The following is a 27,778-nucleotide window of genomic DNA, read 5'->3' on the forward strand; positions in this document are numbered from 1 at the left end:
TCCAAAGGACAGGTCCTTAAATAAGAACAGAGGATAACGAGGAGGGTGGGCAGGGCCTGGGGGGGGGGGGGGGGAATGGGAGATATCAGTAATACTATCAACAATAAAAAATATATTTAAAAAACTTTTAAAAAGAATATAGGATAGCGAGTGTGGGGAGAACAAAGGCGGCATCCTACTCATTTATCTCAATAGTGGAGGGCAGACTGTCGGGAGTCCCTTCATGGAATGATAGTCACTGGCACAGACACCAATTTTTTTAAACATCGATCTATACTTCTTAAATGCTATTAAAACAAGAAGAGCAAAACTTCATCTCAAGAATCATTTGTAAACATCATGTCACATTAGGAAAGTGGAAACCAAAACTTCATATATTTTTAAGACCTTTTTAAAATCCCACCTATTTTTCAGGAAGTACAGAGGAAGTGGCATGGTCTATCCCGGTATGAATTCAAAAAAGAAAGGCTCTTTGTTTTCATAACCAGTCCTGCGGGTGGTTTGCTTGTCTAGTCGCAAATATTGACGAGTTATGTGAGGGAAATGGAATCAATTCATTTTAGAGTCATCTCTTCTGAAAGACATTAAACTTGTACTCCCTCTATATCCTTAGGGGGAACAATGCCTTTTTTCTTTTGCATGAACACCTCCCAAAGCATAATCTTCAGCTAAAGCTGCAGATAATTACCAATAGTTGGTCAAAGGAATTCAGCTATTTCAGAATTCTGCATTATTTTGTGTGGGTGGAAGCACATGTGTGTGGGAAAGTTTTCCTTGCAAAGAGAAAACACAAAACATAAGCTTCTAGTTACTGAGTGTCGAGAGCTGCTAGAAAAGATAACCAACCACGTTTAAATACGATTGTATATTCCATGAGACGCCAGAGGTCACACCTATATAAACACTAGTGATGGTAGCCTGTATGCTATACTCACAAAAGACATCGTTAAACCTTCATGCTCCTCCCTTTCCATCCCCACTGCCACAGCAGCACCAGGCCAAGTTCACGTCCTACATCTAGACCAGTGGTCGGCAAACTCATTAGTCAACAGAGCCAAATATCAACAGTACTTCTTCAAAATAGACTCGCTCGGGCCGAAAACCGACTTCTGTGCACGGGCCACGAAGTTTCCATCACACTGTACGCGCGCCCACACATGGTATTTTGTGGAAGAGCCACATTCAAGGAGCCAAAGAGCCGCTTGTGGCTCGCGAGCCGCAGTTTGCCGACCACAGATCTAGACCATCACTTCCCAGCAGGCCTCTCTGACCTCTTATTTTCCCCCGGACAATCCATGTACTCTCCCAGGAGCATTTTACGACATTTTACGACAACACTCCCAATAAGCTAAACAGCATCATTAAAGGACCATGACGGAGATGAACTAAGGGGCAGGGGTGGAACCGAATGTCAGTAAGGTGAGCACAGCAGGCCTCTCACAGGCAGTGACATTCAGGCTGATGGAGCTGAGGCCTGGAGTCAGCAGGCCCTGCAGAGCCCAATGAGGTGAGGGTGGCATGGGTCTGCAGGGCGGCTCCAGGGGTCAGGGTGGCGAGGAGAGGGTGGATGTTGGGGTGGGTTTCCTTATACTTCCTTTAGTAAACATGCAGTTTCCATACACACTTTCCGCACACGTGTATCTACTCTGCTACCCGTGATAATGCTTAGCGCGCCCAGCACCGCCCACACCATTCTCTCCACCTTCTGCACCTGCTCCACCTTCAAGGTGTGAGGGCCACTCTCCCCTTGAAGAGCACCCGGCCAGAGGCACCTTTCCGTGGCTGAGTCCCAGTGGCTGGTTCACGTGGCTCATAGCCTCTAGACATCACGATGCCTCATTGTCTAGTTAGGAAGATGCATGTCTTCTCTTGGCAACGACAAACTCGAATTGACCAACAAGGTAAGACCCAAAGCACGGAGGCATGGAACAGATTGACATATCTCCATGTAGGTCTGGGGGGCCGAGGGGAGACACCCCAAAGAACTTATCTACTTATATGCAGAGCCCATGGACACGGGCAATAGGGAAGTGAAGACCGGGGGGGGGGAGGGGGGGGCGGGGGCCTGGGTGGAGGAGGGGAAAGGAGACATCCGTAAATCTGTCAACAATAAGATAAAGTAAAATAAAAATGGCCCTTGCTACAGTATAAAAAGAAATAAAAATCAGCGTACAGGAAAGACACTGAGAACAAGCAATTGCCTTCGATACTAAGGTGTAGGTGCACACATCAGTAAGCGCTCATAACAGGAAGTGATCAGCAGGGGCTGCAGAGTTTAGAGCAGGCCTAGTGAGGAAAATGGAGCTGGGCCTTGGAAAATACGAAAAGGCCCTGGAAACATGGCCTGAATGCTAGGCCAAAGAAAGAATCCAATGACAAAGTAAGGGAAGATAGGAATTAGCTTTCACTGACCTCACTGCGGTCCGAACCATTATCATCTGTCCTCTGGATAGATAATGGCCTCCTTCCCACTTCCATCCTTGATTTCTTGCTGTCTATTCTCAACACAGCAACCAGAGTGATTCTTTTCCCATGCCAGTCAGATCATCTACTCTCTACCCAACTCCCTCCAGTGGCCACCACTGCTCCCAGAGTAAAAGCCAAAACCCTCACCACGGTCCACAACGCCCACATGATCTGGCCCCTGGTCCTCTCTGGCCTCATCTACCACTACGGCCGCCCATGCTCATGCTCCCCTGGCCCCACTGCTGCTCCCAGAAGGCACCAGCCACCCCAACCACAGGGCCTTTGCATCTGCGAGTCCCTCTGCCACAGAAGAGCTTCTCTTCAACATCCACATGGCTCACTTTGTGACACCTTCACATTTTTACCAAATGCCACCCTCTAAGCAGGACCTTTCCCAGCCATCCCATGCAAAATTCCAACGGCCCCAACACTACCTACCCCTTCCCCCACTTTACTTATCCTCCACGGACTTTTCACGCTCTAACACCCAGTATCTCTCTAGCGTCGAGTGTCTCTCGCCAACTGAGTGTACGCTTCACGGAGAGTTGGAAATGACGGGCGGATGTTCGCTCTAGTTGGCAACTGTATTGAGATGATTTTCTTGGTAGAGCACCTAGAACAGCGGTTCTCAACCTGTGGGTCGCAACCCCTTTGGCGGTCGAACGACCCTTTCATAGGGGTCGCCTAAGACCATCCTGCATATCAGATATTTACATTACGATTCATAACAGTAGCAACATTACAGTTATGAAGTAGCAACGAAAATAATTTTATGGTTGGGGGTCACCACAACATGAGGAACTGTATTAAAGGGTCGCGGCATTAGGAAGGTTGAGAACCACTGACCTAGAACAATGTCCATTCAATTAAGTGGCCAATTATTGTTTTTAACATCACAAGTGATTTGCCACCGCAGTAAGATTTCTACCTGAAGTCCTTTCACTGGTACAAGGCAACGGTCGCGGGCAGAAGCTGCAAACACACCGGTTAAATTTCAGAGTCGGAGATTACCAACTGATGCTCGCCATGGTTACAGAGGTCAGCAGAAGTCACAGGAGAACAGGAACAGGGTAAGGGATGACATCAAACAATAAGAAATAAGCATGCTAGAGAGGGGAGTCCCATGTAAGTCATGAACACAGCGTGCGAAGCATACCTGATGCTCATACAAACAGTTCTCGACGCCTACTCTGTGCCAGGCACTGCTCCACCTCCAGGCCGCGACAGAAAAGACTCCATTCTCAAGGAACTGACAGTCTTCAGGCTTAAAAAATGAAATTTTAAATACTAATGAAAAAGCCACACAATTCCAGAGATTCCCAGTGGCATGGAGAATCATCCAGAAGAACCAAAAAAATTAACTGAACATCAACATGCAAAATACGAGTAAAGGAAAGATGAAATCATCTCTCTTCAGCGTTTAAAGTCAATGTCGTAAATGCAGGTGCTGAGCAACCTCCTGCCCCCACAGCAGAGCCCCAGTTCTTTCCGTAGCTTGATCCCCCTTATCCATGATACCGAGTTTAATCTCGGTACAAGCATTAGGATAAACAGGTCTGAAAGCTTTCCCCAGAGGACTACTTGCCTTTTCATAGCACTAGTTTCCAAACATTTTTGACCAAGAAGAGGCCCTTTTTAGCTACAGAGTCATTATCCACCTCCACTCAATTAAGGAGCGGAAGAAGAAAGGAAAAAGAAAAAAGACAAACACAAAACAGTGAACTGGAGACTTTTTAAATTGGTCCCCATTCCACCATTTCTCCCACGCAATGACAGCTGACGCCTGCCAGTCACAGCCCAGTCTCAGTCAGTCACTCGCGGAATCCCGACAGTCCAACAATAAACGGATGGCAAAGAGGAGCTGCATGAACTGACAGAAGATTCAGGAATTCAGAAAAGTCAATGAAAGGGACTGTGAAAAACGACTTGAATCGCATTGCAAAGCCACGGATTAACAAGGGTCTGGCAAGGTTAGAAGAGTTGACACCTGAAGGACAAGAAAGTGAAGAGCAGTTTGAATGTTACAGGATTAGAGAGGCCGTAGGAAGGGACACACACACACACACACACACACACACACACACACACACACACCCGTGTAGTGTTTGTAATGTGACTCGCATGACTGTGGTGAGAACGACAAATATCAGTATGTGTTATCATACCATTGTCTTGAAAAAGGTAACACCCCCCAACCCTCTAAAAATTTCAACACGTCACTTGTTCTGTTTCCTTCTAATAAATAAGCCATATTTGTGATTATCCTCTACATTTTATTGTGAGATAAACTGATTCCCATAATTCGAACTTCTGTCAAAAATCCAACCCTTTTCACCCTATTTTCTATGAAATGCGATTGACTTTAATAGGCCTGCTTTTCTGGCCTCTCCCGCCCCACCCTCACCCCACGTTACCTCTACAGCTACCCTGTGATGGAAATGCTCATTCCAGATCTTACTTCCAGACAAAGGCACCGAGCTGATGGGCGGCACAGCTCAGCCCACACGGGCGCCTTTACGGCCTGCTGCCCTCCCGGATGCCATAGCTTCTCGTGGCTTCCATAACAAGGCCCCATCCGTCGTGCGGCTCCCAGGGTTACCCACACAACTGGGGGAAAGAGGACATCATCTCTCTACCGGGTTTAAAGCCAGTGCCTTCAATGCAGGTGCCAAGCGCAGCCCGCCCCACAGCCGAGTCCCGGGTCACCTGACTCGCCTTCTTCCTCCCGCCTTCCCCTTCTCTTCCTGGCCCACCTCCTGGAGCTTCGCAGACCTAGGAAGTCATCACTTACTGATTTGTTATGAGCCACAGGTTTGCTACTATCGGTGGACTTTAGGAGCCCATCGTGTTGCTGAGACGCCGCGACTTCCCTCTTTCGGGACGGGCTCCGCCGGGGACAGAGCAGGCAGCGCAGAGGCCGAAAGCGTGGCTTCCCGTTGGGAGCCCTTCCAGAGTGAGACCGGCTGACATCGGCTCCTGTGCCTGTCTCTTCGCACCCACCCATCCTTACAGGATACTGACTACATATTTAAAAGACCCCGAGCAAGCACTTGTGCCTAGAAGCCCTGCGGGGCCCGGCCGGCGTGGCTCAGCGGCTGAGCATCAACCTGTGAACCAGGAGGTCACCGTCCGGTTCCCAGTCAGGGCACAGGCCCGGGTTGCGGGCTCGATCCCCAGGTGATGTTTCTCTCTCATCCATGTTTCTCTCTCTCTCATCCTCTCCCTTCCTCCCTCTGAAATCAATAAAAACATATTTAAAAAAAGAAAGAAGAGAAACCCTGCAGTCAGCTGAGACGAGCAGTTCTCCTGTGTCAGTGCCGAGTCACATTCCATGGCTTTGAGTTTGTGTAAAGGAAGATGGTGACTGCCCTGGCCGGTTTGGCTCAGTGGATAGAGCATCGGCCTATGGACTGAAGGGGTCTGGGGTTAGATTCCAGTCAAGGGCACATGCCCGGGTTGTGGGCTCGGTCCCCAGTAGGGGGCGTGCAGGAGGCAGCCAATCAATGATTCCCTCTCGTCATTCATGTTTCTTTGTCTCTCTTCCTCTCCCTTCCTCTCTGAAATCAATAAAAATATATTTTTTTTAAAAAAAGGAAGATGGTGATGGCTTATCCTAGAAACGGGGAAGGAAGAGACTGGTGATGCACGTCTGGGAACCTGCCTGCAGCACCAGCTCCCTCCACCCCAAGGCACAGACGCACACACACTGGCTCTCAGGGCCCAATGCTCCCCGCTCACTCCAAGACCCTAAGTCAGTGATGGCGAACCTATGACACGCGTGTCAGAGGTGACATGTGAACTCATTTTTTTGGTTGATTTTTCTTTGTTAAATGGCATTTAAATATATAAAATAAATATCAAAAATATAAGTCTTTGTTTTATTATGGTTGCAAATATCAAAAAATTTCTCTATGTGACACGGCACCAGAGTTAAGTTAGGGTTTTTCAAAATGCTGACACGCCGAGCTCAGAAGGTTCGCCATCTCTGCTAAGTCCTCACACAGAGGAGGTTAGTGTCTCCTCCTCTCCATCCCCCAGAACAAATGAGAACATACGAGTGGGGTACGGTTTGAAGCCTGGTGGAATGGTTGCTAGAGAATAGATCATTCTTACAAAATAGGGACAGACCTATTTTAATTAGGTCATATATCAATTAAAGTTATATGACTGCAAGTAAAATGGCCAAACTATTTCTAAAGACGCTCAGAAATTTCATTTGCTTCCATGAGTCAAGTTATATTCTCACTTATCAAATTTATAGAAATTGGATTCCTGCTCCCAAATTCAATATACTATAAGAAAAGGCATTTTGATCCATAGATTAAAATCTATTCAAATAAATAAATCCATAAATTTTTTTAGAAATAAAATTAAATATCTATTTTTTTTCTTAGACTGCTACATTATTCAATTTAAAAAGATTCCATGGCTTTACATAATAGTTTCAAACAAATTAAATCAATAAAACTGGTTGTGATTGGGGGGGGGGGGGATCTCAAAACACTATGCACTTATCCGTTACCCTGTTAATCTAATTATTTTAATATGTTTTTACTGATTTCAGAGAAAGGAAGGGAGGGGGAGAGAGAGAGAGAAATATCGATGAGAGAGAAACACTGATGGGGTGCCTCCTGTACTCCCCCTACTGGGGATCAAGCCCACACCCAGGCATGTGCCCCAACTGGGAATCAAAGGAAATCCTAACAGGCAACCTGGTGCATGGGACGGTGCTCAACCAACTGAGCCCCACAGGCGGGGCCGTCTCTGGCTGAGCTGATGCTGAGGCCTGTCAGACAATGAATTACTCCTCGAGAAGGCCCTGAAAGAACGCAGCCCACTAAATTAGTAGTTTTAAGCGCATGTGCTCAACGTCGAAGTAAAAAATAAACATTCCCAACAGGCCTCAATACCAGCCCAGTCTAAACCCAGGGCAGGTGTGCAATGGAGCACAGCTTTGCGAGAGTTTCCATCAAAGATTTACGAAGGAAAGGACTCGCTGATTCGGACCTGCATATATGATCACGGAAGAAATATTTTGACTGTTTGCCAAAGATTCCTGATGATTAATGGCACTTGTTGATGTTAAAGGCAGCTTTAAAATATCGCCTGCTTTCATTTTCAGTGGCAGTTTCTATTTAGCTACGCAAACAGAGTTCTCTCTTTCTATAAAGCAGGTTATGGAAAATGTCACGTGTAAACCAGGGAGCTCCAGCCAGCGAGGGTGGGCACTGCCTGTCAGGGCACATCCAAAGCTCATGAGCGCCCCCTAATGACGGCACACCTCGTCTCTGGGCAGCTCGGTGCAGGGAATCCGTCACTGGGGAGCTTCAGGAAGGGCTCCCTGCAAAAGACGGCCTTGCACTCTGGAAGCGTGAACCCCAGGTAACCCTTGCCAACCGAATTTCACAGAAAATGAAGAGTTCAGAGAATAAGGGAAAAAAATACTTTTAGAGCTTTGTTCCAATTATAAAAATAACACATGCCCACTATAAAATTTCAAAAGAGATGAGGAAAGATAACGAAGATCGCTATCAGCCATAATGCCACCACCCAGAGATGCCAGCCCACGGCACTGTGGTCTACAGACACATGCACAGCGAGTCAGACGTACAGATAAGATGAGGCCGTGCCACAGTACAGACTGCTTTGTAACCTGCTCTTTTCCACGCAAAAGGTATTCGTATTCGTATTAGTACACATAGCACCATATCTAAACCAGGGGTGGGCAAACTTTTTGACTCGAGGGCCACAATGGGTTCTTAAACTGGACCAGAGGGCTGGAACAAAAGCATGGATGGAGTGTTTGTGTGAACTAATATAAATTCAAAGTAAACATCATTACATAAAAGGGTACGGTCTTTTTGTTTTTAGTTTTATTCATTTCAAACGGGCCGGATCCGGCCCGCAGGCCGTAGTTTGCCCACAGCTGTTCTAAACGGTCGTAAGACTTTCCATTGATGATGTGCCATAATGTAGCTAAACATCTCCCTCGACATGGCCATTCAGATGTTTGCTATAAATCATACCGTACACACATCTCACACATTCATTATTACCCTTGCCTGGCTACTTCCTTAGAAGTGGAATTGCTGGATCATAAGGTGTTGAAGAGTATTCCCACAAAAGCTTCAGAAAGGAGGTGCAAGAAACACCCCCCCACACCTTCAGTGCAAGGGGGCTGTCTCCTCCCAGACACCTTCCCTGACACGGAACACTTTCCTTCCTGGAGGCAGCTCAGTGGGTAAGCGGAAGGGTCCTAAAACTAGCATCTAAGCTGGACGCAGCTCCCAGCTCAGTCCTGGACTCGCTCCATGGCCAGGAGAAGTTACTCAACATTTCTGCAGATTTTTATAAAGCAGGGGCTACATCTTTATACCTACCTCAGAGGGTGATTGATTGATTGATTGATTGATGTCAGAGAGAGGAAAGGAAAGATAAACGCGTCAATGATGAGAGAGAATCATTGATCAGCTGTCTCCTGCATGCCCCCTACTGGGGATGGAGCCCATAACCCGGCCCCGACCCAGAATCAAAAAATGGTGACCTCCTGGTTCATGGGTTGATGCTCAACCACTGAGCAACACTGGCTGGGCAAGGGTTATTTTTAATGAGTAAGTGAGTTACTAGCACACAATACACAATTCAATTTTTAATGAGTGAGTTACTAGCACACTAATACACAATAAGTATTCAATAAATATTTGCTCATATTATATTAGATAGTGTCCATCTGAAAGGTAAAAACAAATCTCATTTTTGTTTAAGTTGCATCTTTGATTCTTACTGGGATTAAACATAGACCCTTTCATTTAATTTCATTTCCTTGGCCTATTTTTTTAAGTAGTCAATCATATCATTTACTAATGGTGATTTCTCTACCTTCCTGATTTATTTTGGGAGGATAGCTGTACTGGTTAGAATTTCTAAAACAAAGCTGAATAATATTAAAGGTCATAAATACCCTTATCTCATTCATAACTCTACAGTAATAAAAACATTTTTAAAGTATTTGAAAATTCAAAATTATAAAATGTGTAGACAATTTTTTCTAGACATTTTTCTTACCAAGCATTCTGGAATACAAGTTCTGCGTTGTTTCTAAATTTTGGCATTCTTTGGGAGGAAAAGTCTTCTTCGATATTTTAAGTTAAAATAAATTTTACCAACTAATCTTGCATACACCACAAAACCATAGTAATATTTAACACTGGAAATATAAAGTATAGAATAAAAATTATTATATTACTCTAATTTGTGAATTAGCAAAAGAAATTCAAAAGGCAATAATGTCATTTCTCCACATCCCACAATCCCACATTCTGAAAAGGAGCCTGAATCGTTTCTAAATATAAAATCCTCCACATACAAATTAAGATGCTACTTGCTAAGCCACAAAACGAGAGGATACTCTGATCACAGAGCAAGTTAGTTTCTTTTCCCCACATTAAACAACAGAGAGGACACTGTGCTAAAACTCTAAACTAAATCACATATTCTGGAGGACCTCGCCAAGTCTTAACAACATACATACGTCTGTTTGCTGCTTGCCTAAGGTCTATAAACCTAGAGGCAAAGTTATAAAGCAGAATAATAACATATTTACTAAGGACTGAAAATGTGCCAGATCTCATGCTATGAGCTGGTACCATACACATCATCTTCCATCACCAAACATTGCCCCCCACTGGCTGCACAGTGCCTTTGCCCCCCGTCTTCCAAGAGCACCCTATAAACGGATTGCAGAGGGTCCTTTGGGAGTCATGGCTGACCAACCGTCCCCTGAGGAAAGACAGGGAAATGTCAGGGCCCCAGCGCTGCTGACACTGTTGGAGCTTTGACTGGTGAGAGGTGGATTCCTGGAAATCACCACAATCAGCAAATAAGAGCCATCCTATCCCAGAGCGCAGGCCAAGGTAGAATGACACTGAAGCATGCCCAGACAGCCTTCCCACTCACCCTCCTGGGACACTTCCCCTGAGCAGCAGTGAGCATGGCTAAGGAACTCGGGATTTACTTCTCGAAGGAATGGAATGTAAAGTGAGGCAACATACACCAATTTAACAAAACTACCCAGTAAAGCAGTTATAGCACTTTCCAACAAAACATGCTTCAAATGTAAACAACCTAGTTTTCTTTATTCTTTTTTCAAAAATATATTTTTATTTATTTCAGAGAGGAAGAGAGAGGGAGAGAGAGAAACATCAATGATGAGAGAGTCATTGATCGGCTGCCTCCTACACACCCCCCATTGGGGATTGAGCCCACAACTCGGGCATGTGACCTTGACCAGGAATCAAACCACGACCTCCTAGTTCATAGGTCGATGCTCAACCACTGAGCCACACCGTCCAGGCTGTTCTTTGATAACACCTGTGCATGGGCTGTTCATTTGGATGGACCCAAAGATTCCTAAATAGTAGGTCTACTGGTTCATATGCATCTATTCCTGGTATTCCTATGCCTTGAATGAGCTCCAAGTGGAGAAGAAAGATATCCAAATTAAGCCTGAGAAGTAGAAATCATCTGGAGAAGCATCAACAGATCCTAATGAACAGATACAGTACATAGTTAAGACATTAAGTTCTGAGTGTTGAGCTGCAAACACGTTTGATAAGACACTAGACATCCGTCTCTACTCTGATCCCGTAAAGCTTTGATTGTGTCAAGTGCCACATGTTGACCACTGCTTCATTTCAACACCAGATTTAGAACTGAAAGAACTCTGAGAGAATCTGGTCTAATCCTTTCCTTTTTGAATAACACCACGGAGTCTCTGAGTGCCATATGATTTCTGTTCCTACAGTTCAAATTAGTAGACCTGGAATTATGAGCCGCATTTCTCATCCACATGGAATGGCACCTGTCATCTTAGCTCCATGTGAGGTCATCTTGCAGAGTGGTTCAATATATCAGCATATGAAAGATCTTTTGAAAGACTTTCCCTTTTTTTAATGTTTTCACTGGTTTCAGAGAGGAAGGAAGAGATAGAAATATCAATGATGAGAGAGAATCATTGAAAGGCTGCCTCCTGCATGCCCCCTCCTGGGGATCGAGCCCGCAACCCGGGCATGTGCCCTGACTGGTAATCCAACTGTGACCTCCTGGTTCATGGGTTGACCCTCAACAGCTGAGCCACGCCGGCCGGGCAAAAGACTTTCTTTTTTAAATATCACACTGGTAAAGAATGTGTGCGTTTCTCAGATATCTAGCCACACAATAATACGTTCCACAATAATACGTTCCACAATAATACGTTCTGGGTCAGGGAATCCAGAAATAATATAAATCGATTGTCCTATCCTACTCACACTATTGTCCAATTCCAGACTTCTATTAACTGTGACCTCACCTAAGTCATTAAATCACATGGGTCCTGGATTTTCTCATCTATATAAATGAAAGAGTAGGACCATATAACTTCCCAAAGCATCTCCCAGCTCTATAAACATATAAGGCTGTGATTCGCTTACATCAGAACAATCATGTTCCCTACTTCTGTTTTCCTTTTCTACACAATGAACTTTTAAAAACGCACTATAGCCCAGCTGGTGTGGGTCAGTTGGATGAGTGTGGTCCCATGCACCAAGAGGTCTTAGTTTGATTCCCAGTCAGGGCACATGCCTGGGTTGCAGGCATGACACCCCAATAGGGGGTGTGCAGGAGTCAACCAATCAATGATTCTCTCTCATCAATGCTTCTAGCATTCTCTCCCTCTCACTTCCTCTCTCTCTAAAAATCAATAAAAACATGTCTTAAATAAATAAATAAAAACCCACTATAACAACAAAACTGTTACACCCCACCACCACCCTCACCCTCTTGAATGAAAATCTGTGACTTGGCACTGCTAGGTACTGACTGAAGAAAACAATACAAGTCTCTGAAAAGTGCCAGAGCGAAAACTATGAAATCAGCTAATGAAGATAACGAGAATATAAACACATTGACCTAATGTGTGTCCAGATGACTAAGTACTAGGTGTCCGTTACACATTTATTTTATGTCCGGGACCATGTCCGGCACTGAAGAACATATGGAAAAAGGAAAAAGACTCCATTCATGTTCTTTAGAAACTTACAGTCCAGTGGGAAGACATTAAAAACACACCAGCACAGGACTACAAAAGTCAAATGTTAAATTCTGCACATAAGTAATAGAGGAATTACTGTTAATGAGCAAAGACAGGCAAAATAAATTAGCTCCCCAAAATGAATAGAAGTAGGGAGACCAGACTTTTTTGCAGACTTTGGATTCTACTCAACCCACCGTATTTTTTTTTTCAGTGCAAATTCTATTAGATGATTCAAGATGACAATGACATTTCTGGCTCCATTAATAGTGCTTTCCAGATGGCCAATTCCTGGTTATGCTTTAATCAGGTCTCAGCCAAATAGAATCTTAAAACAATATAATCACTACTTCCCAGAAATGTAACCAGAACAGGTTTCCTTTTCATTAACAGGTCTTCTTTAAGGCCATTTATTTATAAAGCAGTTTGGAATTTTTAGTAAACGAGAAACTTTTAACTTGAAGAAATCCCTAACCACCACCACCACCACCAAAAAAAAAAAAAGACACTGGAAAAAATAAAATGATCTTTCATCATTCTTAGCAGTATGAGTATTACTGGCCACAAATCAGGTCAAAACAGCCGTGCTCTATCATCTCAACTACATTAGAAATGTATAAGCTAGGGAGACCCACTGGTGAGCAAATGGCAAGACCAGGAAATGAAAGGAAAAGCCTGCAGGGTGTGGCCTACACAGATGAAACAGATGGCGAAGGGCGCCCGGAGGACGCAGCTCTCACCTGCTCATTGTCCCCTGCTCCAGGGGGACTTTCAATCGAGAGAGAGAGAGAGAGAGAGAGAGAGAGAGAGAGAGAGAGAGAGAGACCTCCTGACTCCCACCAGCAGGGAAAGCAATGGCCGATTCTCCAGTCCCCCAGGCACTCACGCCTGAGCTTCCGAGCCCTAGCAGAAGTTCTGTAGTCGCTACTGGCAATCAGGAACGGGTGTATGCAGTCACCCACGTCTGCCTCCCAAGTGATCACATCACCAGGGGCCACAGCAGCCCTGTGGGTATAGAAAGGACGCCTCACCTCCTCCGTGAGATTAGAACAAACGCAAGGCTGCAGTGATTATTATAACAGGCACTGGTTCTAGCAAGTGTAATTGTTAGCATGGGTCACTGAGCCTGAGATGAGCTCTCCTAAAAGAGAGAGAGAGAGAAAGAGAGAGAAATGCCCTAGTGTCTGGAATGTTTGGGAATAAATAGAAACAGATCCAAAGTAGCATCGTCAGGCAACCCTGCACAAAATATATTTTTTTTAAATTTTAATTGTAACAGCAAAGTGGGAATTTTAATAGAAATGAAAATTAAGAACTATGGAGCCGGGCTTCCTCCGATACTAACATAGACTGGCATCACTGTCATTATGACTGTTAACAGTAGTAACTGCAGAGCGACAGCTGACTTCATTGCTTAGAACTTGCTCATATAAGCCCCGCTGGTGTGGCTCAGGGGTTGAGCATCGAACTATGAACCAGGAGGTCACGGTTCGACTCCCAGTCAGGGCACATGCCCAGGTTGCAGGCTAGATCCCCAGTAGGAGGTGTGCGGGAGGCAGCTGATTAATGATTCTCTCCCATCATTGATGTTTCTCTCTCTCTCCCTCTCCCTTCCTCTCTGAAATCAATAAAAACATATATATTTTTAAACTTGCTTATGCACTATCCTATTTTACATTATAAAGTGAGACCCTTTCCAAAGTGGTTTAACTGGACTACCTGTTCTCTTTGTTCTTGGAATTCTATCAGGTCCTCCTCCCCCTGAGACTCCCCACATTTTACACGGCAGCCGCCCGGCAACAGCACCTGTCCAGGGACTCTCTTTCCTTAAAATCCACAGTGGCCACTGAACCAATCAGCAGCGTTCATTATCTGAGCTTCATTTGGACCCAAGAAATAAACTCAAACGGTGCTGGCAGCTTCACAGGAAGAACTGAGGGTAAGTACTATTTTAAGCTCCCTCACCAGCCTCCCTCCTCCGCCTCTGAGGAGTTAAGTCCTTTTATTTCACTTTTAAAGCCATCTCTACGATTCTTAAAATATTTCTGAAAGCTCCTTTACCAATACTTCTGAAGAGGGATACAGTAAAACTGCCACCCACTTGGGGGTCCTTATTTCATTTTGGATCTTTCAACAGTTCCATTAAGAAAATGGCACCTAAAAAAAGCAAGTGATTCCACATTATCACCAGCTGTTATTGCCTTCTCTTAACTCTCATTTTAGGGCCTTTGAATATACCCCAGAATTCCCACCTGAAAAATTGGATATGTTGTATAGGAGGGGAAAAATGCAGTGTGGATCCAGGGCCAAATGGTCTTGCCAGGAGTTAGAATCCCAAGTATCATCAGTGTTTGTGTTGTGTTGTGTTGTGTTGTGTTGTGTTGTGTTGTGTTGTGTTGTGTTGTGTTTACCAGCTATGAAGGCTCCACCCAAACTAAAGCAGACTCCTATTTCCTTTCTTGATATCAAATGACAGGTTTTTGACAACTAAACTCAGATATTCAGTCCTCTTTCCATTACAAAACTATCAAGAAGGGGAAAACGTCAAAGGAAAACTTGAGGCAAAGACTCAGCCTGTAATGACCTCGATGGCTATGCTCAAACCTATAAGAATTCAGGGATGGCAAATGGGTTAGTGCTTTGACAATTTTTTTAATTTATCTCTATTGTTGAAAGTATTACAGATGTCTCCTTTTCCCCCCCAAATGATCCCTTAGATTGGCCCTTCATCCTGCACCTGCCTCCCCGCCCCCCCCGCCACCCCGCCAAGGCCTTCATCACATTATTCTCTGTGTCCATAAGTTATGTGCACATGCTAGGGAACAGGATGGTAAACCTGCAAATAGGATGAGATTACTTGTCTATAAAACAACTGCTCTAAGAAGGGGGTGGTGTTTGCCTGTCCTGCTAACTCCCTCCTGGAGAGGCAGTTCTGTATACACCTCAGTGGAGGATGAAGGGCCAATCTCAAGGCACAGCTCTAAGAGAATGCATTTTGTTTCTTACTAACAAATTAAAGTATTTGGCAGTAATTTTTTAAGCATATGGGTTGAAATATTTTGGGAAATGCTATGAAGTTGGTTTTCTATTGCTTTTTGGAACTTCAAGTTATAAAATAAGATTTTGGCAAAGCTAGCCTTCTTCCTAATTCAGCTGTGTTTATTCAAGGCAACAGGCTTCAACTTTCTTAGCTGGATTATCTATGAAGCAGTAGTTAGCTTTAATTAGGGATTCAAATTCAAAATCATAAATATCATAAAATTTTTTAAAAAACAACTAGATTCAGTGACTTTAGCCTTCCAAAATAAGAACAGATTACAAAAATAACCATGTGCCCAGGACAATATGGGCCCAAACTGTACAGTGATTTTTAGGATGCTCTTATATTCACCATCTATTCTACTGCTTTTCTACCTAATTTTGCTTAAGGGAACCTACTTATCTTTTACTTTGTCCAAAAAAAAAGATTAGTCCACTTTCTCAAATACCTAGATTTATATTAAGTTCGAATGAACTCATGTTTCATAATGGTGCCAGGCAAATCCTTGGCCATCTGGTTGACCCTAGAGCCAAGAGGACATCAAATAAGGATGAAGCTTTCCAGTTCCTTGTTTGACATTCCTCTATCCTTGTGCAATTCCAAAGTGCACGAAGGAATTATTCCTCCCTCTTTGGCTCTTTCCTTAGATCAATCATCTGGTAAACATTTATTAAATATCTGCTATGCATATATTCTTTCAAAGAACTGCTTTCACAGGCTGTCCAAATAGGCAGTTATTAATCTTTACTCATAACCTCTAATCCCATCACCTCTTAATCCCTCTATAACAGAGATGCTTAAAAAGAATACTTTTTAGAAACTAGAAAATTAGTCTAAATTCTAAGAATTCTTTTCATCACACCCACATACTAGAAAAATCCAATGATTGAGGACCAATGAATGACCCCCCACAGCTCCACCACACCCATGAGTTCCATACTGAGGGAAATCATGTTATTCAAACCTATTGCTTGTTGCTGAGACTTGGATATTGAGTTAGGAAGTGGGGGTCCCTTTAAGTGGTGTGCTGGAGCTGGCTCCCACTGGCCCAGGAGCCACTGTGTACATCTCTTCCCAAGCTTCAGAGACCTCAAATCAGCAGCTTCAGGTAAGACATGAGGAAAGTACGTACACCTCTTTGACTGCCCTCCAAATTTCTCCTCTCCAAAAAGTTATCCAAATCTATTCTGTCCTGGGTTCAGATGGTATGAGTTTAGCTAGTAAGATGATCTTTTACTTTAAGTAACCAGAACTTGGGGAGCAGGGACAGGCTGGGAGAGGACAATGGGGGGAAAAGGCGACATATGTAATACTTTCAACAATAAAGAATTTTTTAAAAAAAAGACAAGAACAGAACTTGTAAGAACCAATTCTAAGATCCCGCCACCTCTGGGAACTTCCAAAGCATTCACAGGGACAAGATGGAGACAGTGCCGTGAGGGGCAGGAGCACAAAATACTCCTGAGTCTGCAGGAGGGAGGGACTGCAGGTGCCCAAACCATTTGAAACTATCGGGAGGAGCTCAGAGTGATAGACAAATACATACTATATATATATATTGTATGCAAGTTTTTCATAAAATTTTAAAAATGCAAAACAGCACATTGTTTGAGAGCCAAACCTAGGTCTATAAGTACATGGAAACAGCCAATCAGAAGACAGGATCCCTCTGCAGGAGGAAGGTGATGTTTTATTTTTAAGGTGGTAGACACGCCTTGTATGTCTTAAATATTTCATAATAAAAGTGAAGACTTTATCTGGGTGAACTGGTAACCACACTCCCCGAATAGATAACTCAGAACAATGAATTCTGACCAGAGGCTGTACTCGTTATATTCATTCGGAAGTTTACTAAAAACTTCACCCTTCAGAAACATCCAACTGGGATGAGTGGTGTAGCTCAAAAAGAATTGGGGTGCACTGAATCATCCTTTGCTTTCTAAATCAGTGCTCTCTAAAGTGAGGGGCATTGGGTTCAAGAAGAAAATATGAGCTTTTTTTTTTTTCATAAAATCCTTTTGATTCCTAGATTTTGTCTGCCGTACACATAATAGACACAAGTATGAATTACTTATATTAATTTATATAACATAATTTATAATATGCTCTTTAATAGTGGTAAGTGTACCTCATGTGTAAATAAGTATTTACTGACAGGGCACAAAATCCAAAAACCGCTGTTCAAGATGACCATCAACCGATTTTAGCCACCACCCGTCCAAGCCACTTATACCCAAACCCTGGAGGGGAAAAACAGAAATTGTAGAGGACGACTGGGTTTTGAAGAGAGAATTTCTAAGTGAAAAATATCTTGAACCACAGGATGAGAAGCTGCCGCCTGAGAACAGGCTGTCTGCCAACTTTCTACCGATGAAACTTTCTGTCAGCCTTCAAGATAAAGGGTGACAGGCATGCCAACCAGGGTAGCACTGAGCCTGGATTTATTAGTGCTGGGTGTTTGTTTTTAAAAGAAGGGAAAAGAAAAAGAGAGAGAATAAATTCCTTAGAAATCCAGGGTGGGATCAGGGCCCAGCCTGGGACGCTGAGAGCGCGCTGTGAACGGAGCGGAGTCAGCGCTGGGTACTCGCCCAGGAGCAGGCCGGGCACGTGCAGAAAATGGCCCAGCACCAAGCCTGGGCGAGGGGGTGGGGCTCTGCCTATCACAGCGCAGCCAGAATCTCTCCAGAACCAACTGCAGGAGCCAACAAAGAAAATCTGTGGCAAAGACCCTTTAGATGAAAAAGACTCTATATAAAACCCAGGAGTATCATCTTATTATATAAATATCTGTTCAAAGAGGCTGCATTTCAAAGTAAACTCCTTGGCGTTTAAGCCAACTGCCGGCTGAATTCATAACAGAAAGGGTATGGTTTTAGGAAATGCATAATAAAAATTAAATTTACCTTTCAGTGGAAATGAGATGACTAGTCCCATGGATCATGGATCAGCTCAGCAGTGAGCAGGCAGGGTAAGAAAGCACAGCAGCCGGCTACTACAAGGCTTGCATTTTGGCAGAAGCAGAATTAGTGGTGGGTGGACTCTACAAATATCATGAAGCCAGCGTTCCCGGGAATCCTGGAATCTCTCAGGACAATTGCATTTGGATCTCTCAGGATGCCTGTACTAGGTATTCTCCAATTAGCTGGCCAGGGAACGGAACAAGCCTGAGTTCTCAAAAGCGGGCAGGGGTGCAGTCCTAGAACTCGCAAGTAACACATAGGATAGCTTCAAAGACCGCGATGTTTTTGAAACCCCATTTGTTATATTTCATCTTTAAAGTGGGGAACGGCATATGCACATTCTGAGAGCAGAGAGGATTCGGTGAGACGGGCACAGTCCCACTGAGCAGCACACCGACACGCCTCTAAGCCAGCTTCCTCATGTTCCCCGCGGGGTCTCCCCCAGGTCTCCCTCTCCAAGGCGTCTGATAAGGCGCAGAAATGAATCCCTTCTTACATCCAGCACCAGTAAGGTCACAGCACTGACAAATATGCCCACCCACATGGAAACAGCTTTTACAGGAGACCAAGCATAGGGGGGAAGGCTCACAGCACTGACAGAACCGTGGCTCCGCGTCTCCTTTACATTTCCGAGCTGACCGAGTGCCGGGCAGCGAGCCTTACTGCACCTGCCACAAGCAGGGGAGGTCATTACTGAAATGATGTTCCAAAGGCGTATCTAACGGCACTGGGAAATGTTCATTCCACGATACATTTTTACATAATAAGAAAGCACATTTCAGAAGAACATACACATTAAACTCTTAAGCTCATCACAAAGACTCTACATTCACACACACACATGCACATGCCACACGAACACACCTGCATCCATGTAAAACTAGGGGGAAAGGTATGAATGTCATGTATGTAAGATGTTCTCCACGTGGCTGGATTTCTAATTAATTTTGTTTTATTTCTGCCTTCCAGGATTTTCCTATTTTTCTACTATCATCATGACTTTTCAAGTCAAAATAGCACCAAACCTCGTGCTCCTGGCCTGCGGAATGGGCAGGATTCAGACCAGCAGAGAGAGACGGGGCCGTCGGGCGGTGGGGAAGGCAGGCCAGCAGGGGCCCAGGCTTATGGTCACAGAACCTGGTGGATCGTAAACTCTGACAACGACTAGCTGTGTGACTTTGGACACAACAATGAACCCACAAGAGATTGACAGCAACTATCTTAGTCACCACTAGGATTTTCTGAGATAAGAGACAGAAGGCTCTTAGCACAGGGCACAGGGCAGCTAGCATCATACTCAGCAGGAATGAAGAGGCAGGAAATTGAGAGAAAACTTGGCTACCACGGACCGTTCATGATATGGCACCGTGGGCATAACCAGACTGGAGAGGTTAAAAAGACAGCGAGGATTTGGGACTTTGTGCGGTAGGCAAGAAATGCCACTGATGCCTATCATTTACCTTTCCAAATATCCGAACTTTCATTGACCTAGATGGGCTTTAATTCTAAAATGAAATGCTTTCCATCCCAGGCCTGACTGCACACGGCTTGTCAGTGACAACATAGAGAGGCTGAAAATTCCAGACCTGCTCCAAAATAACAATAAAAACTGGCTGAAATTCCTATAGTACACGCTTGTACATATTATTTTCAAGTTTAAGTGTGTGGGTATGCGTGTGTCTGTGCCCTGTAACACTAAGAAAATATAAAACCCTGGGATCATGGTAGCCTCAGAAACTAGTACAGTATTTGAAACATAAGACTCAAGAAAACCTATATTGATTGTCTCCTTATTTTTCATCTTCATTAATCCCAAATGCAATATACTTGTGCTGACAGGAGAAAACTGATTAATTTTTTTCTTATATACGCACATAATACACATACTTATACATGTACCTGCCCACTAATTCTCATGTGTTTATATTCTACCAGTCTGACTAATCTCAAGTATGTTTTGTAACCATCACACTCATATTCTTCTTACATGTCTCCTCTGAACCCTAAGCCCTTTTTCATTCTTCTCTTGCCAACGAGCTCCCACTGGAGTTAAAAGCGTCAAACTCCCCGTGTAGCATTGCATGGCACTTTTCTTCCGAGGAGCCAAGGTTTCTGTCTAACTGTCTCGCACCTGTTAGGTCCCTGTGAGGCAGGAGATATAAAACACTGTATCCCTTCACTGGCCTAAACAACAGACCAACATTCCTCCTACGAGTTCACCCCTGAGCATGACGGCACTGAGGGGCGTATATGTGTGCAGAACTCAAATGTCAGCCTGGTTTTTCTCCATCCATCTAGTCCATGTGACAGCAATTGTTAACTGAGACTATATCACTAATGCGTTGTTTCCAAGCATGTATTGTGTGCCTACCCTTTGCCACACACTACAAAACGCCAGGGGACGTGAACCTAAAGGTGAACAAGTGTTGGTGCTAGTCCCTGCCTTTTAGGAATTCTCAGGTAAGTCGGGAAGATGGGCCCGCTCCCAACGGATAGCCTAGATCAGCGGTTCTCAACTGCTTTGGGGGTCAAATGACCCTTTCACAGGGGTCGCCTAAGACCATCGAAAAACACATAATTATAATTACATATTGTTTTGTGATTAATCACTATGCTTTAATTATGTTCAATTTGTAACAATGAAAATACATCCTGCATATCAGATATTTACATGATGATTCATAACAGTAGCAAAATTACAATTATGAAGTAGCAACGAAAAAAATTTTATGGTTGGGGGTCACCACAACATGAGGAACTATATTAAAGGGTCACGGCATTAGGAAGGTTGAGAACCAAAGGCCTAGATCCGTGGTCAGCAAACCACGGCTCGCGAGCCACATGCGGCTCTTTGGCCCCTTGAGTGTGGCTCTTCCACAAAATACCATGTGGGGGAATGCACGTACAGTGCGATTGAAACTTCGTGGCCCATGCACAGAAGTCGGTATTTTGTGGAAGAGCCACACTGAAGGGGCCAAAGAGCCACATGTGGCTCACGAGCCACGGTTTGCCGACCACAGGCCTAGATGAATACAAACCAACACGCTCAGAGCCCACAGGAGGGGGATGGTGGAGGCAACATTAAAAGGTGTATCAAATCTGACTCCCAATTCTACAGTCTATAGATTCCCCCAACATATACACACTGAAACTGTTCAGACGAACCTGTTCAGTTAGAATTCCCTAAAGAAAACTGCATTTCCCGGCTTCCTGTCTATGCCCGGTTTGTCCCACCTTGATTCCTAAAGCAAACAAGGCCGTCCGCCCAGGAAAGAAACCCAGGCCGTGACATTTACCTAGAACTCCGCCGCTCGCCACTGAACACGCAGGAGCAAATACCAAGTTTGCATGCAGATACTGGAGGGTTTTTTTAAATATCTTTTTATTGGTTTCAGAGAGAGGAAGGGAGAGGGAAAGAGGGGTAGAAACATCAATGATAAGAGAGAATCATTGATCGACTGCCTCCCACACGCCCCTCCTGGGGAATCGAGCCTGCAACCCAGGCATGTGCCCTGACCAGGAATCGAACCGTGACCTCCTGGTACATAAATTGACACTCAACCGCTGAGCCACACCAGCCGGGCCAGACACTGGAGATGTTAGGCTCTCCATCTTTGTGTCTCGGGCCCAGCTTAGTACCTGGCCCAGGAAAGGGGAAATGAACGGCCACAGACTTGAATGAATCACACAGCCGCTCTTCTGCGATGAAAATGCACCAGCTCATCAGAGAGCTGAAGGCATCTTGGAGTTTCAAGCTGCTGTCACTCCTGATTATCGGGATTTGTCTACATCTTACAACCTGTTTTGTTTTGTCACTCAACATCCTAGCAAACGTGTTTTCTTTTCTCATTGAATTAACAATTCTCAGCATGTGTCATTCTGGAAGCTATGTAAATATAATATTACATAGTTTTCTAACCACTCCCACTGATTGGCACTAGCCCAAAGGTCATTTTTTATGAACAAGATTATGGTGAACATCTTTATGCATAAAGGGTTGCATGCACTTCTGATTATTTCTTAGAAGAAGGATGCAGAGTAGGATTTTGAAAGGTCACCTATTTAAAGTTCACAGGATGTACTGAAAAACTGCTTCCCCAAAAGGCGTAAATTCATTCCAACTGCAGGAGATGAAAGCACTCCTTTCATTGGCCCACTGCCAGTCTTAAGAACTCTTAATTTTCTTAAATCAAGTTAGTTAGTTGGCTACCTTTAACACATTGGACAAGCAAATGGAAATAATGCTCTTTGCATTTAACAGTTTCAAAGTAAGGGAACCCTCAAAAGACTTGAGAAGGTATAAGAAAAGCTATTTAGATAGGGGCCTAACTTAGAAAATGATGCTGGGTTTAATCTTAGAATCCACAGTTTCCCACATCTTTGATCTTCACTGGTAACCTTCTCAAAGGCAGATTTAAAGTCCTTAACTTGGGAAAGGTTCCAATTACATTGAATTCTGGGGTTTGCTTGGACTCAAAAACATATTAAAATGCATGCTTGCCGGCCAGTGTTGCTCAGTGGTTGAGCGTCAGCCTGTGAACCAGGAGGTCAGGGTTTGATTCCTTGTCAGGGCACATGCCTGGGTATCAGGCTCAATCCCCCGGGAGGGGGGGAGGGAGGGGCGTGCAAGAGGTAGCTGATCAATGATCTTCCCTCATCAATGATGTTTCTATCTCTCTGTCCCTTCCTCTCTGAAATCAATAAAAACATGCAGGCAGGAAGGAAGGAAGAAAGGAAGGAAGGAAGGGCCTCCTCAAAACAAAACAAAAAGACACAGTAAGCTCCTTGCTCATCACTGAAATTCTCAGTGAATGATGCTACCTCTACAGCTCCAAGTTGTGAGAATTAAATGACATAATACATGTGAAAACAATGAACTACAGAACTTGCTGCCTTTGTTGCCTTCAAGTTTTTTGACAAAGATCCAGCATTTTGAATTTCAAATTTTAGTGAAAAGACCATCATATAATTTGATACAACTCAAGACTGAGGGAACTTAAAGCATAGTTCCCCATCTCGTGACCGAAAGAAAACACAGGCATTCGCAGTGGGCTGATCTCCGTAACACATAAACACATAAAGTACATGTGTACTTACACACATGAAATCTTCCACCAGTAAAAGATGTGAGCATTTCACCGAATTTTCCTAGAAACAACTCCCACTGCTGGAAAAACGACCAAACACTAATGCCACCAAAAGAGTGAACGGTAGGCCTTGGAGCTTCACAGAGTAGTAAAATTCCAAAAACGTTACCGGGACTAACGTAGAGTAACTGACTTTTTATTCTGTCAAACAAAGCTATCTAAGAGAAAGAAAAACTAGCACCATGAACATCACTTTACCACTTTACCACTGAATTCCTGAAGTTGAATAACCTCAGCTTTCCTGACAATTCAGCACACTGTCTGTGTTTTTCAAAACCCACCAAACGCTGTCTCAGAACAGCACTGGAAATGAGTTACCTAGACATCCTGGGGGTCAGGGCGCCCACTGTCCCCTCCACTTTGCCATTTCTCGTCCACATCCCCCCCACGGCTACTTCTCTTTGTCCTCTGCCCTCTCTCTGCCAACAAGGTAGTCACCTACCCAAAACGCAACACTTCAGAAATCAAGGTGAAGGTAGGCGTGGCCTGAGGAACATGGCGCCCAAGATGGAGGGCAAGTGTCCAGCAGTGAGGACATCCTCCTTTTCCCTCCCCTCATCAGCGAGGCTAAAATCACTTCCAAAAATAAAGCCTTTACTCTTTGGAATGTAATGGCAGAGAAAGATACGGAGGAAAGATCAATGAGTGCAAATAATGACATAGTAAAACCGCCTCTTAATTTAATCCTTGTTCAGAGGGTGTCTCTTTTCAGAAGTTAAAGTAGTAAATAATACACAGAATTTTCATGTAATAAAAATAATCTGTTAGTAGAGGCAGAAACACATTTTCTTTATCTGTCTCTTATGAAAACTGTAAAATGAGAATTGTTTAAAATTATAAGTTAAAAGGTGACTCATATTTTTGAAATGTTTTCTTTGAAACTTGAATTTTGCATGGTATTAAAGAGACAGAAGAGATGCCACAATTACAGAAACTGACAGAAAAGAGATTTTTTTTTAGGAACAAACTACCAGTTCTCAAATTAGCACCAACAGGCTAAGTCCTCCAAGTGTTTTACAGTTATATTCACGAGAGCACAGAGATTCCCCTGTGTTCAACTTTTCAAATACTCCTTCAACATGTAAAAGACTCAGTGTCCAAGCCGACAAGTCCTATTGTAAATGAAAACATTAAGTGACTTAGGGTTACTTCTAACCTATATATATAAAAACCTAATATGCAAAGGGTCCCCTCGAGAGTTCGACCAATCGGGAGTTCGATCACTCGCTATGATGTGTACTGACCACCAGGGGGCAGCGCAGAACCAAGGAGGGCCCCGGCCAATAGCCAGCAGCCGCTAAGGACCCTACCGGTGCACGAACTTCATGCACTGGGCCTCTAGTTAATATAAGAGAGAAAAACTACCTTCTGGTTTGGAGATATGAGTACTTAGACTTCTCTCGAACATCAGGTAAAAAGGTTGTTGCATGATTTTCCAAAGCCAGAAACGAGATCAGCATAAAACATTTTACTAAGCTTCAACTATGGGATGCTCTCCTGAAAAAAGACCGGGACACAGGACAAATCCCACTTCACATTCTCTCCCAGCAATCCAAATGATTTCCATGACAAGCCAACGAGTCACTTAGGTCACACTGAGTTTAGCATTCTTCGCTACGAACGCCCTTGCCTTTCCCTGAATCTAATTCCCATAGGCGGTGTTATTTATTTTAGGAAATGCTTTCAAAACCATGCAAGCACATACATGAAAAAGGAGTCAGAAAACCTAATGTTTCCATTGTGCTAAAAAAATTTCGTCTCAATGATCAATCACCGTGGTTTTTATACTGATTTCCTGCTTCTATGTCATCATTTAACCAACTCTGGTAGTCTAGGGTTTTGTTTATATGTTTGTTTTGCTCTTTTCTTTTCTTTTTTTCTTTCTTTCTTCCAAAGTAATCAAATTACATGCCACCCTATAATGGATATTTGTGGTGAAAATGTGAATCAAGATATTATCATGGAGTTCCCTTCCCTCAGAGAGAGAATATGCTACCAAGTCAAATAAGAACATCTTGTCAAAGTCACACATTTGAGGGTCCCTAGATGACACAAAAATTTTCAGAGTTCGTATGATCCAAAGGGAATGGATATGGGAGCATATCCTGACACAGGTGAACTACGACACATAACTGCACCCCAGTGGAGCTGCTAAGGGTCCATACCTGCTCTTCCCCGCTCCTGCTCAATCACGCCCTCCCTCCCACGGTGCTCAGATCCTATGACTCCTCCTTTCGTTCAGTAAGTGTGCTCCAGGCATTGTTGTAAGAAACACTAGTGAGCAAGCCACGAGGGTCCCTGCCCGGTGCAGCTTACGTTAGGGGGAGAGGCCTGCTCTGACCCAGCCCTGATCCCCACAACACCAGCAGGCGGTGGAGGGTGAAGACGGGGCACCTCTTATGCAGGTCCACTGCTAAAATCTGTAAGGTTCAGGCAGGAGTACAAATGGAGGCTCCTCTCTGTATGTCTCAATATGTAAAGGCTATAAATTAAGCTAACAAATAGGCTTTATCCTCCGGCCTTGACCCTCACAATAGCCTGTCCCACTACTTTTCTCCTGTGACGCCAACATTCCTCTGTGACTCCCATGGGCCCTGGGAACCTGGGCTCCTTGCTGTAAACTGTTGCAGGAAATTCTGTAACAGGCGAGTGTACTTTAAGGACTATTTGCTTACACCAGTTGGACAATTTATGTTGGGGGTCGGGGGGACATGAACCACTTTAGGCAAGCAGATATTTTTAGCCTGCAACTGTCTCTAGCAGAGTCTGAAAAAAATGGACGGAGACATAAATACATTATCTTGCTTTTCTTCTGTTAAGTCTTGTGGCCTACTTTCTCTAAGCCGTTTTCTACTCCTTCGCTACCACTGTGGAGGGGAGAAAAGAGCAGTTAGTAAGTCACCCGGTGTCAAATATAGAAGCTCGTGTCTGTCAAGTCTCCGGGTACCTTCAAGACAAAAGAGCTAAATATTTCCACCCGTCCCTGCGATGCAGCTAAAATATAAAACTAAACCACTAGACGTTTCCCTCAAGATCCCAACTGAAGGGCCCGTGAAAGAAAACCACCGGATTCTCACGACAGCTCATGCCCATGAAGTGTCTGACTTTCAAAATCCATGGATTAGGAAGGCACCCGTGTGTGGGGAGGCTGTGTGGAGGACGCGTAGGTGGGGGTATAATTAGAGAAAACAGTGTTTTGGTTCCTTAGAAGATGTAACTCCTTCATCCCGGCCTCCCACTAACATTTCTGAGGATATGCAAATCACCCCAGAATGCCTCTCTCCAGCCTTCTGCTTCTTTGCCCTGCACCCCCATGTCCCCCAAAGTTATCTTAGTGGGGGATGAGCACGCATTATATTCATTCCCCCTCCATATTGCCCATCTCTGGAGAGAACGCCATTAACTACTTCCTACAGGGTTTCTTTTTATAAATATTTTCCTCTTGAGCTTTCAAATAACCACCATTATTATTCTGTAAGAAACAGTTCTACCAGGGCAAAAATACACTGAAAAATGTTTACAATAAGCTTCTAGCTCAAATGTAGAAAAATAAAAATGGTTCATAAGGTTGTAAGATTTTCTTTCAATATATTTCCTTCATTGTTATACTTCATAAAGAGACTGGCTTTTTTTGAAAGTAGGATTTTAGTAGTTATTTTCTACAAATATGGGGATTATAGTATTTTTTCCTTTTATTTAGCCATCTATTTTTTAATGGTAGGCTCAAAAGCCCAAAAGAGCTATGGACAAGCAGTTCTAATTATGGTAGAGCTCTGTAGTTTTAATTAGTAGAAACTAAGTTAATGGTGACTTACTTTCCACCTCCGAATTATAACAGCAAGCAATTAGTAAGAACTTCTCCCATACCCTCTTGAAAATCTCCAAAAATTGGACTTTGTAATCTGAGTGATGATAACATAGGTATGATAACATATTACATTCCTAAATATGTGAAAAACACAAGCACCAAAAATGTAATTGATCAATTTATCAAAACATCAATCAATATGTCCATTCATTTTCTGGAGTAATCCCAGTAGAAATTCAGTCACAGTGACTGCTGCACTGCACACTGCACAAACGCAAACCCATCCCA

The 27,778-nt window shown here is 43.8% G+C and overlaps 1 protein-coding gene across 14 annotated transcripts in view; it reads right to left on the reverse strand.

Annotated features, from left to right (window-relative positions):
• The window catches only part of HECW2 (HECT, C2 and WW domain containing E3 ubiquitin protein ligase 2), a 258,411-nt gene that overhangs the window by 181,980 nt on the left and 48,653 nt on the right, over positions 1 to 27,778 (reverse strand). Inside the window, exon 1 of one of the 14 annotated variants that reach the window (XM_036320843.1) lies at positions 26,478 to 26,564. The exons of the other annotated variants lie outside the window; for them this stretch is intronic. The gene's annotated coding sequence lies outside the window, so the exon portion shown is untranslated. Of the gene's footprint in view, positions 1 to 26,477; positions 26,565 to 27,778 lie in introns of those variants that run through there. 14 annotated transcript variants of the gene reach the window in all.

Source organism: Myotis myotis, unplaced genomic scaffold, assembly GCF_014108235.1.
Source record: "Myotis myotis isolate mMyoMyo1 unplaced genomic scaffold, mMyoMyo1.p scaffold_m19_p_8, whole genome shotgun sequence".
In the NCBI taxonomy this organism is placed as follows: Eukaryota; Metazoa; Chordata; class Mammalia; order Chiroptera; family Vespertilionidae; genus Myotis; species Myotis myotis.